The sequence below is a fragment of the Salvelinus sp. IW2-2015 genome, unplaced genomic scaffold, assembly GCF_002910315.2.
Source record: "Salvelinus sp. IW2-2015 unplaced genomic scaffold, ASM291031v2 Un_scaffold1827, whole genome shotgun sequence".
Classification (NCBI taxonomy): Eukaryota; Metazoa; Chordata; class Actinopteri; order Salmoniformes; family Salmonidae; genus Salvelinus; species Salvelinus sp. IW2-2015.
Window position 1 is genome coordinate 77,794 of NW_019943198.1, and position 14,977 is coordinate 92,770.

Sequence of the window (14,977 nt, forward strand, 5' to 3'; positions counted from 1 at the left end):
CAAACAGCAACTGCCAATAACATATATAATGAAAGGGATTGAGCTGAGCACCATACGCAATGCCCCCAGCCAAGTCACACCTGACACACCCAAAATAGAGTGACGATCAAACTCTCCTACGGTCAGGGCGTTCGACCGTGGTTACATTGTTCCAGTCATGTATTGCCACAACCACTGCAGCCTACTCACTAGCTCACTCTCCATCCCTGCTTTGGACAATTAATAGCATGACTCTCGTACTTTGCCCTTTTCCTTATAGTTGATATTAACAACGAAAGGAGATATTTCTGTTCTCTCTTCTATTGTGTACCACTGTTAATACTGTGGGGAAAAAAACAGGGAAATAAGTACTTAGAACTACCAATACTGTAGATAAATATTAAGAAAAGGGTAAACACAACACTGGACTGAACCCCTTATGTCAAAATAATAATAATAATGTACAACAATATAGAAGATACATGACTAGGGGTTATTGCTAATCACTGAGGAGGATGTGTAAGTTGGTAGTGGTCTGAAGATTATTCCCTCCCACTGCTATGATGTCGCGTTCTTAGGTGGGGTGTGTTTGACATGGGACCATAGGGATGCGTCCTTATTGTTGCAAAGTGCAGGGTGGGGAATTTTTTAGAAACTAGATAGATAAACCTGTTCCTTTTACACCGGGGGCGCTGATTTTACAGTAGCTATACTAAGGCAAGACGTGTGCCAATATGAGGTCTAGGTTCCAAGCGGCCATTGGAGGTCACAATGGACGCAAGGAGCTAGTTTGATCAATTCTTCTAATTCACATTTTGAGAATTATTTTGTCCGAGTCGTTGTTGAGAATGAAAAAATGGCCAACCAAACTTCAAGGGGGTTGCGAATGTGTTCATCTGCTGGACCCACTGAGTGGACATTCTGAACCTTGYTTGAAGTCACCAGGTCACATGACCAAGGAGCTATTGAAATTCTACATTTTGACAAATTCATGTGAGATAAAAATGGACAAACTAACGGGTGTGCAATGTGCGTCTATGCCATCGGGTTAGCTACAACCAGATTTGAACGTTTGGAGTAATGGTTAAAGAACTATTGAAATTTGAAAAATGTGATTTGTCACGATGTTGACGGTCCCTAACTGCTGTTGGTGGACGTAAGGAAAACTACAGGCGAATATTCAATCTGAAACTGTCTTTACCTCGGTGTTTTAATTTGTCAAACGGCAGCCAAGCATGGATTCATCAAGTAACCTCATCACCTTGCACTTTCACCACCCTATGAAGTTCATCATCATTTATTGAATCTGTAACCTAATAAAATGTATGCTTTCCCGAGTCCTAGTGGGATGACCACATAAACATGTCATCCGTGACTCCAAGTTTACTTCGATATGATGGTTATATCAATATTTGGTCATAAAAGCGTTTCCACCTTCATTTCTCTAATACATTAACCTACACAAAAATATCCAACCTTATATTTTACCGACAATATTAGCCGTTTCCATCAGGCATGTTGTACTTTTTTTTTTATCGGACATGTAGGCCTACTTTATTCGCATAAAAAGGTTGGATGGAAAAGTGGTTAGTCTCCTTTCTAAAAAGGGGCAACTATTTCCCCCAATGTGAATCCTGTTCAGCTCACGAGCCTYAATAATTCTGGACCCTGGGCTTTTTTATTCTGCGTTCCTTTGTTTTGTTTACACGAAGTGTCAAACTTTACCGCATTGAATTTTTTATCCGGATGACTGTCTGTGGATTGGAGAGGTTTGGATGACCACGGCGTGCCAGCTCTGACCTGACACTAACTGCCCTGACTACCAGGAATGTTCCTTTAAAGAGAAAAATGCAGAGACGGGGCGGAGCTGCAAGCCCGCTGTCACTCTCTCAGTATTCCATAGTAGATTCACAGTATATCTTCAGGCTATTAGCAAGCAAATGAACTGTAAGGTAGAAGATCCCGACGAATACGAGAGAACGAAAATCAGTCCTCGGCTTTTGCAGAAGTAAATGCGGCATAATGGAATACTTTTCCCTGGGTGTCTGAACCTTCTCTGTTGTCAAACTGGGGACTTTGTTCTTCTTTGATCATATCTGATTGTTATTGAAATGGATAGTATAACCTACACTGGCTTTGAACCTTGGCTTTACATTCGCGGATGAAATCTTGCATCTATTTGCCACTTGAATAACACCAACGAGGTGTCGCGTTGCCTATTCACAAGGCTGCTCTCTATGTATCCTATCGGCTAACCTCTTCTTGGGAACACTTGCTCTTGGGTCGGAACTATGATGTGGACTTTGTTTGCTGTTTTTACCTGTACTGGACTATCTGGTATTCTTGCAGGTTTGTATTTTTTATTTAACAAAAAACCTGCTCCTATTCGAATTGGATTCATAGGCAGTGTATTCATTGTGTGCAACAATGTAGCGTTCCCGCTGTCTCGGAACAATACGCGTGATAAGTGCAGCAACGGTGACAAAAGTATTTCCTCACGCTCCGCTCTGTTGACCACCTCGGGTCAACATTCTATTTGTGTGGAGGTGAAACTCGTGTCTCATGATATCATTGAGATTTTCTCTTTAATGTAGAATGTTTTCAAACGAAACACAAAGATACTGATATGTTTTTATAACTATGTAATAACCTCAAAAGACCATAACAATGAAGGCTACTGTGAGCTAACATCCATTGTCTACTGCCAACAATTGATTTTGAATACCTGCCCACATTATAAACAGAATTGTTGTGTTATATAAAAACATGAAACCCCCGTTGTGAACAGAACAGCCCTTGTGTGCACGTTGGCAGTGGAGAGGACTCTTAAAGATGGCAGTGTTGCCCAGAAGGTGTTCTTAAGTCCCATGCGCAATGCATCTGGAACGCGTCTGGAGTGCACATCCTCCTCCCATAGCTTCCCAAAACTTGATCTGTGTCGAAGTCCACATTGAAGCGTTCAAGTTAAGACTTTAGATTCAAGTTAATATGACATACACACAGACGCACACACAACCACACACACACATCCTCACCCTCCTCCTTCTCCTATAACCTGTCCTCTCTCTCTTCCTATAGATGTGGGTCGTGTAGGGGGGGTAGCCCCTCACTGTGAGAGCCAGGCGTGTAACCCCCGAATGGGCAATCTGGTGCTAGGTCGCAGGGTCCTGACCCAGACCGTATGTGGCTACAAGGGCCCAGAGCCCTACTGCTCCTACTCGGACCCCTCCTCCTCCACAGTGCCCTGCCCCCCGGCCAGGTGTGGGGAGTGCAACGGGGCCCTCCCCCTGCAGGCCCACCTGGCTGCAGCCATGGCCGACTCCTCCTTCCGCCACCCCAACACCTGGTGGCAGTCATCCGGGGAAGTGGAGTCTGAGACTCTGCAGCTGGATCTGGAGGCAGAATTCATCTTCACCCACCTGATCATGGTGTTCCGCTCGCCCCGCCCTACTGCCATGACCCTGGAGCGCTCGCAGGACTTCGGGCAGACCTGGAAGATATTGCAGTACTACGCCAGGAACTGTAGTGCCACCTTTGGACTGGAGGAGGGAAAGGCAGTGCTGGACGGGGCCCCCTGCACCTCCAAATACTCTGGAGCTTACCCCTGTACCAGGGGAGAGGTGAGGAGGGTGTGTGTGTGTGTGTGTGTGTGTGTGTGTGTGTGTGTGTGTGTGTGTGTGTGTGTGTGTGTGTGTGTGTGTGTGTGTGTGTGTGTGTGTGTGTGTGTGTGTGTGTGTGTGTACAGAGACAGACAGACAGACAGAACCAGGTGTTTGTCCAGACAGCAGCTCAGACTCACACCTCTAGCCGTCCAGGATGTGCCCTGTCATGGCACCTTACTTATGGACGGATGAACAGCTGGAAGGAAGGTGGGATGATAGATGTTGGCTACTGTACTACACACAGGAGTGTCCACTCCACTCTCCCCTCATTCATAAAGCTAACCTGTATATTCCCCTGTGTGTTTAAATCATGGGTCTCTAATCTAAATACAGGTACTAATCAAAACCGTGATGAGTTGAGTCAGGTGTGTTAGTGCTGTTCTGGAACTCCAGTCTGTACACCCTAACCTCTCTACAGCTCTCTACGGCCTGGGTAGTCCATAGTACCCAAGCCAGCAGCAGCACTACGGAGGATAGTGTTATTACTACAGAAGGGTTGGTATCAGGTAGGTGTAGGGATGTGGCAAGAAAGGGTTCCTGGCATCTCCTTGATGTCTTACTGAAACAGTGTGTGAGGGGTTTCAGCTCCTACCAAGGCAGAGCTAACAGTTCACTCAGTGCAGGGAGATCATGTAGAGCAGGGTTCCCCAACTGGCGGCTCACAGGGCCAGATTTGGTGGTTTTATTAGGCCCCCCAAGTTTTCTGAGAATAATAAAAAACGATATATATATATGTATGTGTTGTTGTTTTTTTGTTAGACATAAAACACTGTAAAAACACTAGGAAATCAGCTCCAAGTAATTTTCATTTTGAAAATCTATACCAAGTATTCCCATGCATAATAGAGACACATGATCGTAAACAATTGTATGCCAGGTTTGAAATGATTATGTTTTAGTCAAATATGATATATTTTTGGGCTTCTTGCGGTCAATTTGCAGTCTATAAAATTATTTCCAAGTATGTTCTGGCCCCCCGACCATCCGCTTAAGACAAAAATGGTCCACGGCTGAATCTAGTTGATGATCCCTGATGTAGTGCATGTTGACTCTGTAATGAATCTAATTGATGATCCCTGATGTAGTGCATGTTGACTCTGTAATGAATCTAGTTGATGATTCCTGATGTAGTGCATGTTGACTCTGTAATGAATCTAGTTGATGATTCCTGATGTAGTGCATGTTGACTCTGTAATGAATCTTGTTGATGATCCCTGATGTAGTGCATGTTGACTCTAATGGTACTGCTCCACAGGMTTTTCCCTGGTAGGATTGCCTACATGTAATCCTGTCAACTTTTATGATCTGCTGTATCGTACATCCAAAAGCAGTCTTCCCCTGTGAGTGGTGTGTGTGTGTGTGTGTGTCCTTGCAAGTGTGAGCATGTGAAAGTGTGTATGTGTTTATTTGAGGGACCCAGCTACTATAAGATACTTGAGTCATGTTGTGATGTGCGTGCAATGCATGTTTGTGTGTGAATGCTTGTGTGTTTTTGTGTGTATGTGAGGGAAGCAGCGAGACACTGTGATAGTAGCATGACCTTTACACTCTAACCTCTGTCTGATGACCCTGAGGTCAGGGGAGGGGTCCAGACTCCAGAGTCCTTTCAGCTCCTCATCACAGAGCCTGTTATATTAAACCATTCTCCACTCTCTCTATCGCTATGGCTACTGTATTTATCTTGTGATGTTCATCATTAACTAAAACCATAATTCTGACAGCTCAACTGTCTGTGGCCTGTCTGGTGATGACAGCAAGGCATGTACAGAACTGTGTGTGTGCTTTACCCTGGGAGCTGAGAGCTGTGCTCTATGTGTTTATGTTCATACAGAGGGCAAGGTGCACACGCAAATATGCCTTCCCTGTCAGGCTTTCACCTACTAGCTCAATGTGTCAAGTGCATGTGTGTGTGTGTGTGTGTGTTTAGTCAGTGTTAAGTGTTTGGGCTCCTGCAATCAGATAAGTGTTTAGCTGTGATGGATAGCAAAAAGGAGGGAGGAGGAGGAGTGTCTTAGCTTGGAGCGATATAGTGAGGGAGCAGGTATTCTCAGCTTCCCCCCTCCTTTATCTGATGAACATTAAAAAGCATGTCATCTCTTGTGCTGAGAGCTGAACATGTTCATCTGAATGGGGGAAAACCTGGCTCGTTCAGGTACTAACTGAAGAGGTCTAGTTAGTCTCTCTGTTGGAGAGCTCAGGRCTTCTTGTGTTATTTATGAGGTCAGTTGGGCTGGAAGAGTGTGTGTTTAGGTGTTATAGAGACTGTGACCTCCAGGGAGGGAGCCGTCGAAACAGAGCCCCACACACACCTCTCTCCCTGTCTGTCTGTCAAGGAGGAAGTGCCGTTGCCCTGATGGAAGTTGGTCCTGCAGGCGAGACGGCCCATCCCCCTCCTCTCGCTTTCTCTCTCTCTCGCTCTCTCCCTCCATCAATGCCCATTGTTCCTGTTTACCAGAATACAGTCCACAGCGCTTTGATGGAATTAGGGCTGTTAAAGCCAGACTTACACTGTTTTTCAGACTGTAACAGGAAGAAAAGATTATGAGCGTAGAAAAGCCACATGCTCACCTGACTAAGGTTTCTGTGGGACTGCTCTCTCTGTTTCTATAGTTTGACAGAGAGAGCATACCCAGACAATGACTTGACATTTCGTATGCACAAAAAAACTTTAATGAGATTCTTAATTTGTTTGTTTGTATGTGTGTTAGAGTTTGCATTCGTTGTGTGGGTTGCATGAAGTCTGTGCCCACTGCCTGCAGCTGGAGCATCCAGAAGGCCTCTTGTGGAATTTTTGCAGGGTTTGGGAATGTTGATTGGGTAAGTGTGTGTGTAGTTGGGAATGTTCATTGGATGTTGTGTGTGCAGTTTGGGATTATCCATTGGGGATGTGTTTGTGTGTGGGGTGTGTGTGTGTGTGGGGTGTGTGTGTGTGTGTGTGTGTGTGTGACAGTGTTGCTGCGGTGTCGCGGGGCTATCGCAGAGCCTTTGTCCAGGGCTGAGTTATGTGGGGCTGCATCACTCGCCCGCTCTTTTGTCTCGTCCTCCTCTCCCGTGGACTGGCGCCCCTTGCCCTATTTGTTGTGTTCCCTTAATTGCGAACACAATGCCGTGACTCTGTGACCTATTCCAACAACAGGGAACTTAATAGTGCTCCTCCCATCACACCCCAGGCCAGCCATACAGCCAATGGAGACGCAGCATGGGCACGACTCACAAACACACACCCCTCACCCAATGATATCTATATCAGGGATACATACTCTCCTCCAATAACACTCCCTCCCAGCATCACACACTTCCCTCAATGACAAGTAACTCCCCTTAAACAAACACACTTCTGCCCCAGTGATATCTGTGTCAGAAACACACTTCTGCCCCAGTGATATCTGTGTCAGAAACACACACTTCTGCCCCAGTGATATTCGTGTCAGAAACACACTTCTGCCCCAGTACGTTCGACACTCGCTGATATGTGTCAGAAACAACACTTTCCCCATGATATGTCCGAACACACATCCCTGCTCAGGAACACAGTTCACCCTCAACAAGAGCAGCAGTAGTGTAACAGGTTGCCATAGGAGCAGCCACCGATGTGATGGCAGTGTGCTTTGGCTGGGGGTAAAATGGAAGGATCATCAATTTAGGGATGCAAGACAGAGAGGAGAAAAAAAGAGAACAGAGAGAGAGGTGCAAAAAGAAGATGTGTTGTCACGCAAGTCTTGCTAATAACATAGTGCCACTAACTCGTATCATTTACTGACTGTTTGGATTGGTTGATTGACAGTGATCTACCGTGCCTCCCGCAATGGAAGCTTTGACCATATGGGTGCAGGCCAGAGCACTGAGGGTGACCAACGTGCGCGTACGTTTGCTGGAGCGCCAATCCTGTCCTGCCAGGCCAAAGATCCACCGTTGGAGCCCCGCCCACCCACATTCGCCATTTATGACCTCATCGTTAAGGGCAGCTGCTTCTGCCAACGGGCACGCCGCAGTGTGTCCCCGCGCCAAGTTACCGCCCTTCAGGATGAACAACCACGTGGTGAGGTGTGTGTCTGTGTTGTGTCTGTGTATCGACTGTCAGTGTGGAAAGTGCCTGCATACCCGTGTTCATGCATGTGTTTGTGTACAGATCATTAGCATAGTGATGAGGGCTATCACCTTCTTCTGTCCCACTTCCTGTGCTGGGCTTGCTCTGTCTGGGTAGATAAAAGCTGCCTTTCCTGTGATCCAGATTTACAAAGGAGATGTTGATATTGATTCAGCACTGGCTAATGATGGGTTGAAGTCTAAAAGAAGTGTGTGTGTGTGTGTGTGTGTGTGTGTGGTGTTGTGGTGTGTGTGTGTGTGTGTGTGTGTGTGTGTGTGTGTGTGTGTGTGTGTGTGTGTGTGTGTGTGTGTGTGTGTTGTGTGTGTGTGGTGTGTGTGTGTGTGTGTGTGTGTGTGTGTGTGTGTGTGCGTTGGCGCGCACACTGATAAAGGTGTGAATGGACATGGCTGATTCACAGTTGTAGATGACATTAGGAGATGCAGTGAGCGTTCAGACTACCTGTGAACGCCTATCTCTGCCATCTCCACAAGCAGTTCTGCCCGACGCCTTTTGAAGTAGAGCGCCTATTCTATTGCAATCAGCAGGCCAGAGAGCAGGGAAAGTGAGTGTGACAAAATAACCTTAGACTGCAGAAAGAGACAAAGACATAGACACACAGAGACGGTTGACTGTGGGTAACTATAACTCTGTGTATTGAGTGTTAAGCCACACAATAGCAGTGCTGTGCAGTATTACAGTATCTAGGAGCTTGTAGTTTGCAGCCGGTCAGTCTGTCTCCTCTGTTTTGAGCCCACTGTAATCAGAGGTGTCTGTCTGTCATCCTCCCCCATAAATATCACTGGCTTATCTAAAACCCAGTGGATACACCTAGTTAACCTAGTTTGGACTTGACTCTATCTAGGCTACAAAAGCATCCTCAGAATGGTTTTTAAGCTTTTTAATTTGATATTCTAAACATTAGGTATATCACAAACACGACCTAACTTTGTAGGACGTCGTGTGTTCGTGTGATATGCGGAGAGTTGGTAAACAAGCGTTGAGACGGAGACGGTATGAGGTTATATAAGCTTCTCTCTCTCTCTATCTCTCTCTCTCTCTCTCTCTCCTCCGCTCTCTCTCTCTCTCTCTTCTTCTCTCTCTCTCTCCTCTTCTCCCTTCTCTCTCTCTCTCTCTCTCTCTCTCTCTCTCAAACATATCATATCGGTCATATCTACCAAACCCAAACAACCAGAGCACGACAAGACAGAGGAGAGATTAGAAGCGGGATGCTAAATGTTAAGTTTAGTGTTTGGGGCTAAGATCGGGGTTAGGGGGTTGAGGTTTAGGTTAGGTTAAGGGAAAATAGGATTTTGAATGGGAATATATTTTTACTCCCCAAAAAGTCCAGAAAATTCTGAGTACCCCTCGCCACGGCACATGGAACGAGGCGGGGTTGGTTGTGAGCGGAGTCGGGCCTGTACCAGCCCCGCCCACCACACGTTTTCATTGGTTGAGGCGCATTCGCATTCCACCACACTCTGCTTTTTGATATGTCAGCACATACAGTACCAGTCAAAGGCTTGGATACACCTACTCATTCAAGGGTTTTTCTTTAAGCTTACTATTTTCTACATTGTAGAATAGTAGTGAAGACCTCAAAACTATGAAATAACACATATGGAATCATGTAATAACCAAAAAAGTGTAAAACAAAWAAAWATATATTTTATATTTGAGATTGTTCAAAGTAACCACCCTTTGCCTTGATGACAGCTTTGCACACTCTTGGCATTCTCTCAACCAGCTTTATGAGGTAGTCACCTGGAATGCATTTCAATTAACAGGTGTGTCTTGATAAAAGTTAAGAATATATTTCCTTCTTAATGCGTTTGAGACAATCAGCTGTGTTGTGACAATGTAGGGGTGGTATACAGAAGATAGCTCTATTTGGTAAAAGACCGAGTTCATATTATGGCAAGCACAGCTCAAAACAGCGAAACCACAGTCCATCATTACTTTAAGACATGAAGGTCTGTCAATCCAGAAAATGTCAAGAACTTTGAAAGTTTCTTCAAGTGCAGTTGCAAAAACCATCAAGCGCAATGATGAAACTGTCTCTTATGAGGACCGCCACAGGAAAGTAAGACCCAGAGTTACCTCTGCTGCAGAGGATAAGTTCATTAGAGTTAACTGCACGTCAGATTGCAGCCCAAATAAATGCTTCACAGAGTTCAAGTAACAGACACATCTCAACATCAACTGATCAGATGAGACTGTGTGAATCAGGGCTTCATGTTCAAATTGCTGCAAAGAGACCACTACTAAAGGTCACCAATAAGAAGAAGAGACTTGCTTGGGCCAAGAAACATGAGCAATGGACATTAGACCAGTGGATATCTATCCTTTGGTCTGATGAGTCCAAATGTGAGATATTTGGTTCCAACCGCCGTGTCATTGTGAGACGCAGAGTAGGTGAACGGATGATCTCCGCATGTGTGGTTCCCACTGTGAAGCATGGAGGAGGAGGTGTGATGGTGTGGGGGTGCTTCCGTCCCTCTCCTCGCCCCTACCTGGGCTCGAACCAGGGACCCTCTGCACACATCGACAACAGTCACCCTTGAAGCATCGTTACCCATCGCTCCACAAAAGCCGCGGCTCTTGCAGAGCAAGGGGAACAACTACTTCAAGGTCTCAGAGCGAGTGACGTCACCGATTTAAACGCTATTAGCGAGCACCACCGCTAACCAACTAGCCATTTCACATCGGTTACACTTTGCTGATGATACTGTCTGGGATTTATTTAGAATTCAAGGCACATTTAACAAGCATGGCTACCATAGAATTCTGCAGCGATACGCCATCCCATCTGGTTTGCGCTTAGTGGGACTATCATTTGTTTTTCAACAGAACAATGACCCAACACACCTCCAAGCTGTGTAAGAGAAATTTGACCAAAAAGGAGAGTGATAGAGTACTGCATCAGATGTCCTGGCCTCCACAATCACCCGACCTCAACCCAAATGAGATGGTTTGGGATGAGTTGGACTGCAGAGTGAAGGAAAAGCAGCCAACAAGTGCTCAGCATATGTGGGAACTCCTTCAAGACTGTTGGAAAAGCATTCCAGGTGAAGCTGGTTGAGAGAMTACCAAGAGTGTGCAAAGCTGTCATCAAGGCAAAGGGTGGCTATTAGAAGAATCTCAAATATAAAATATATTTTGATTTGTTGAACACTTTTTTTTGCTTCCATATGTGTTATTTCATTGTTTTGATGTCTTCACTATTATTTTACAATGTAGAAATACCTTTGAATGGGTAGGTGTGTCCAAACCTTTGGCTGGTACTGTAGATGTAACAGAGTAGCTAGCTACTGGCTAACATTATAGGTTTATAGAGTCATGTCTAACAATACAAATCATTAATTTCTAATCCATTTTTGGGTTCATAATTTCTGTTGGATGTAAATACTTTTTATGCATGCTTATGCTGTTAAAGCAATTCACTTTTTCACACATCGAAAATGTTAGTTTACTCTGTTCCTATGGTTACCGGTGCCCTTTCCTCTGTTTTCTGGAGTTGTGGAATTTGCGATTTGCCTAATTGAAAGTGATGCAAACTAATACAATATTGCCTTTAAATTGTTTAACTTGGGTCAAACGTTTCGGGTAGCCTTCCACAAGCTTCCCACAATAAGTTGTGTGAATTTTGTCCAAGGGACTCCTGACAGAGCTGGTGTAACTGAGACAGGTTTGCAGGCCTCCTTGCTCGCACATGCTTTTTCAGTTCTGCCCACAAATTTTCTATGGGATTGAGGTCAGGGCTTTGTGATGGCCACTCCAATACCTTGACTTTGTTGTCCTTAAGCCATTTTGACACAACTTTGTAAGTATGCTTGGGGTCATTGTCCATTTTGAAGACCCATTTGCGACCAAGCTTTAACTTCCTGACTGATGTCTTGAGATGTTGCTTCAATATATCCACATAATTTTCCTGCCTCATGATGCCATCTATTTTGTGAAGTGTACCAGTCCCTCCTGCAGCAAAGCACCCCACAACATGATGCTGCCACCCCGTGCTTCACGGTTGGGATGGTGTTCGTCGCTTGCAAGCCTCCCCTTTTCCCTCCAACATAACGGTGGTCATTATGGCCAAACAGTTCTATTTTTTGTTTCATCAGACCAGAGGACATTTCTCCAAAAAGTATGATCTTTGTCCCCATGTGCAGTTGCAAACCGTAGTCTGGAGCGGTGGCTTCTTCCTTGCTGAGCGGCCTTTCAGGTTATGTCGATATAGGCTCGTTTTACTGTGGATATAGATACTTTTGTACGTGTTTCCTCCAGGATCTTCACAAGGTCCTTTGCTGTTGTTCTGGGATTGATTTGCCACTTTTCGCACCAAAGTACGTTCATCTCTAGGAGACAGAACGCGTCTCCTTCCTGAGCGGTATGACGGCTGCGTGGCCCATGGTGTTTATACTTGCGTACTATTGTTTGTACAGATAAGCGTGGTACCTTCAGGCGTTTGGAAATTTCTCCCAAGGATGAGACAGACTTGTGGAGGTCTACAATTTTTTTTCTGAGGTCTTGGCTGATTTTTTTGGGGTTTTGCCATGATGTCAAGCAAAGAGGCACTGAGTTTGAAGGTAGGCCTTGAAATACATCCACAGGTACACCTCCAATTGACTCAAATGATGTCAATTAGCCTATCAGAAGCCTCTAAAGCCATGACATCATTTTTGTAATTTTTCCAAGCTGTTTTTAAGGCACAGTCAACTTAGTGTATGTAAACTTCTGACCCACTGGGGATGTGATACAGTGAATTATAAGTGAAATAATCTGTCTGTTAACAATTGTTGGAAAAATTACTTGTGTCATGCACAAAGTAGATGTCCTAACCGACTTGCCAAAACTATAGTTTGTTAACAAGACATTTGTGGAGTGGTTGAAAAACGAGTTTTAATGACTCCAACCTAAGTGTATGTAAACTTCCGACTTCAACTGTATGTAGAGTTTACACAAATATTAGCGTCTTAGCTCTACTGTAGGACTCTGTAGGAAACCACTGTGAAATGAGCAACATTAGATCTAAATGTTCAATACACAAAAAGTGGACTCGTGAGCTAATGTGGCTCATTTCACAGTTGTTTCAGAGTCCTACAATAGAGCTGATACGCTAACATTTGTGTAAAGTCTACATAGTTATGTTCTGTGGGTGTCACTGTGTAGACTGATACCCCGTTTCAGGGGTGCACAATCCATGGGTAAGCCTGTACAGTGCATATAAGTATGCCCCCAAAGCAATTATGCAGTCTTAATACATTCACAGTGGGATTTCAATTTTTTTTTTGTTATTGTAAACAACAGGTATGGCCTAACAGTGAAATGCCTAGGTGCAGGCCCTTCCCAATAATGCAGAGAGAAAGAAAATAGAGAAATAATAGAAAAATAAAACACAATAATAAAAGTAATAATAGATACACAATTAGTGACGATAAATACATGGGGTACCAGTACCGAGTTGATGTGCAGGGGTATGAGGTAATTGAGGTAGATATGTACAGATAACTAGGAATAAAGTGACAGATAATAAACAGTAGCAGCAGCGTATGTGAGGAATCAAAAAAAAGTGAGTGCAAAAAAGGTCAATGCAGATAGTCCGGGTAGCTATTTGGTAAACTATTTAACTAACAAATTTAGCAATCTTATGGCTTGGGGGTAGAAGCTGTTCAGGGTCCTGTTGGTTCCTGACTTGGTGCATTGGTTGCCGTGCGGTATCAGAGAGAACAGTCTTTGACTTGGGTGGCTGGAGTCTTTGACAATTTTTAGGGCCTTCTTCTGACACCGCCTGGTATAGAGGTCCTGGATGGCAGGGAACTCGGCCCCAGTGATGTACTACTAGGCTGTGCGCACTACCCTCTGTAGCGCCTTGCAGTCGGATACCAAGTAGTTGCCATATCAAGCGGTGATGCAGCCAGTCAAGATGCTCTCAGTGGTGCAGCTGTTGAACATTTTGAGGATCTGAGGACCCCTGCCAAATCTTTTCAGACTCCTGAGGGGGAAGAGGTGTTGTCATGCCCTCTTCTCGACTGTGTTGGTGTGTTTGGACCATGATATGGCCAAGTTTCCAAGAAACAGGATATTACAGTTCTTCAGGTCCCGTTGATAGGATAGTCTCAAACGGAGCTCGTCCAGTTTGTTCTCCAGTGATTGTACATTCGCCAATAGAACAGAGGGTAGAGGCGGTTTATTTACTTGCCACCATAGTTTCATCAGGGTGCCCGCACGTTGGCCTTTATATTGCCGGATTTAGGGTCTGGTGTGAGCAGTATGTCCTGTGCCGCTGACTCATTGAAGTAGAAATCTTCATCCAAATCGAGGTTAGTGATTGCTGTTCTGATGTCCAGGCGCTCTTTTCGGTCATAGGAACCGATGGCGGAAACATTATGTTCAAAAAAAAGTTAAGATCAGCTAAAAAAACAAAACACAAAATAGCAGTTCAGGAGCCAGGATTTTATGCACCCATGAGTTCAACAGTTTTTTCTGTTTATTGTCAAACTAATTAATTATTGTATTAAATCTTAAATTCTAACAACATTCCAACCGTATTTAGCATTATCTAGTCCAAAGCTGCCATGATTCTATCCCCTATTTTTATGTTTGCATCGCTTTTAATGAGGGACTTTTATTCAGAACCGCAAATTCCACTTTTGTGGCTAATTGTTAATGTGGCTAGCTTCACATTGGTAGGGACAAACATGTACCAGGGCCGCGTTCAGCAGGAGGACGGACACAACGTTGGCCAACGTTCAGCTATAAATGTCAAATGTAGAACAAACATGCCTCTGATTTAAGAATTCCTGTCAGTTCTATTCATGGCATTTGAGTCTGCAACGTTCCAAAACGTTTTTTACTGAACATGCCCAGGCGAACCCATTGAGCAACACGAACCCAGCTCTCACACTACACCACATAAAATGTATACATAAATTCCACAAACACATTCTTGCTGTCCAGTAGTCTGTGAATTACAAGAGAACTTTGCAGGGGTGAGAGTAACAGCCAAGTATCAGTATCACCATAAATCTGTACTCATCGGAGCGAGGGATACAAGGGGAGGACTAGAGAGAGAGAAGAGGAGGGAGGAGAGATGTGAAGGGAGAAGGAGGGGAGGGTGGTGTAGAGCTTTATTTCTGTTGTTTATGATGCTTGAAGCCCCCCTCCATCCTACCCCACTGGCAGTAAATTACTATTTAACCAGACCAGACCCCCCCCCTGTTCTCTCCCCCGCTCCCCTGTCTGGGTGAAGGAGTGA

The 14,977-nt window shown here is 44.7% G+C and overlaps 1 pseudogene; it reads left to right on the top strand.

The window, feature by feature from the left end:
• Positions 1-1,816: 1,816 nt before the first annotated feature.
• Positions 1,817-14,977, top strand: part of LOC112072118 (netrin-4-like) — a 21,439-nt pseudogene continuing 8,278 nt past the window's right edge.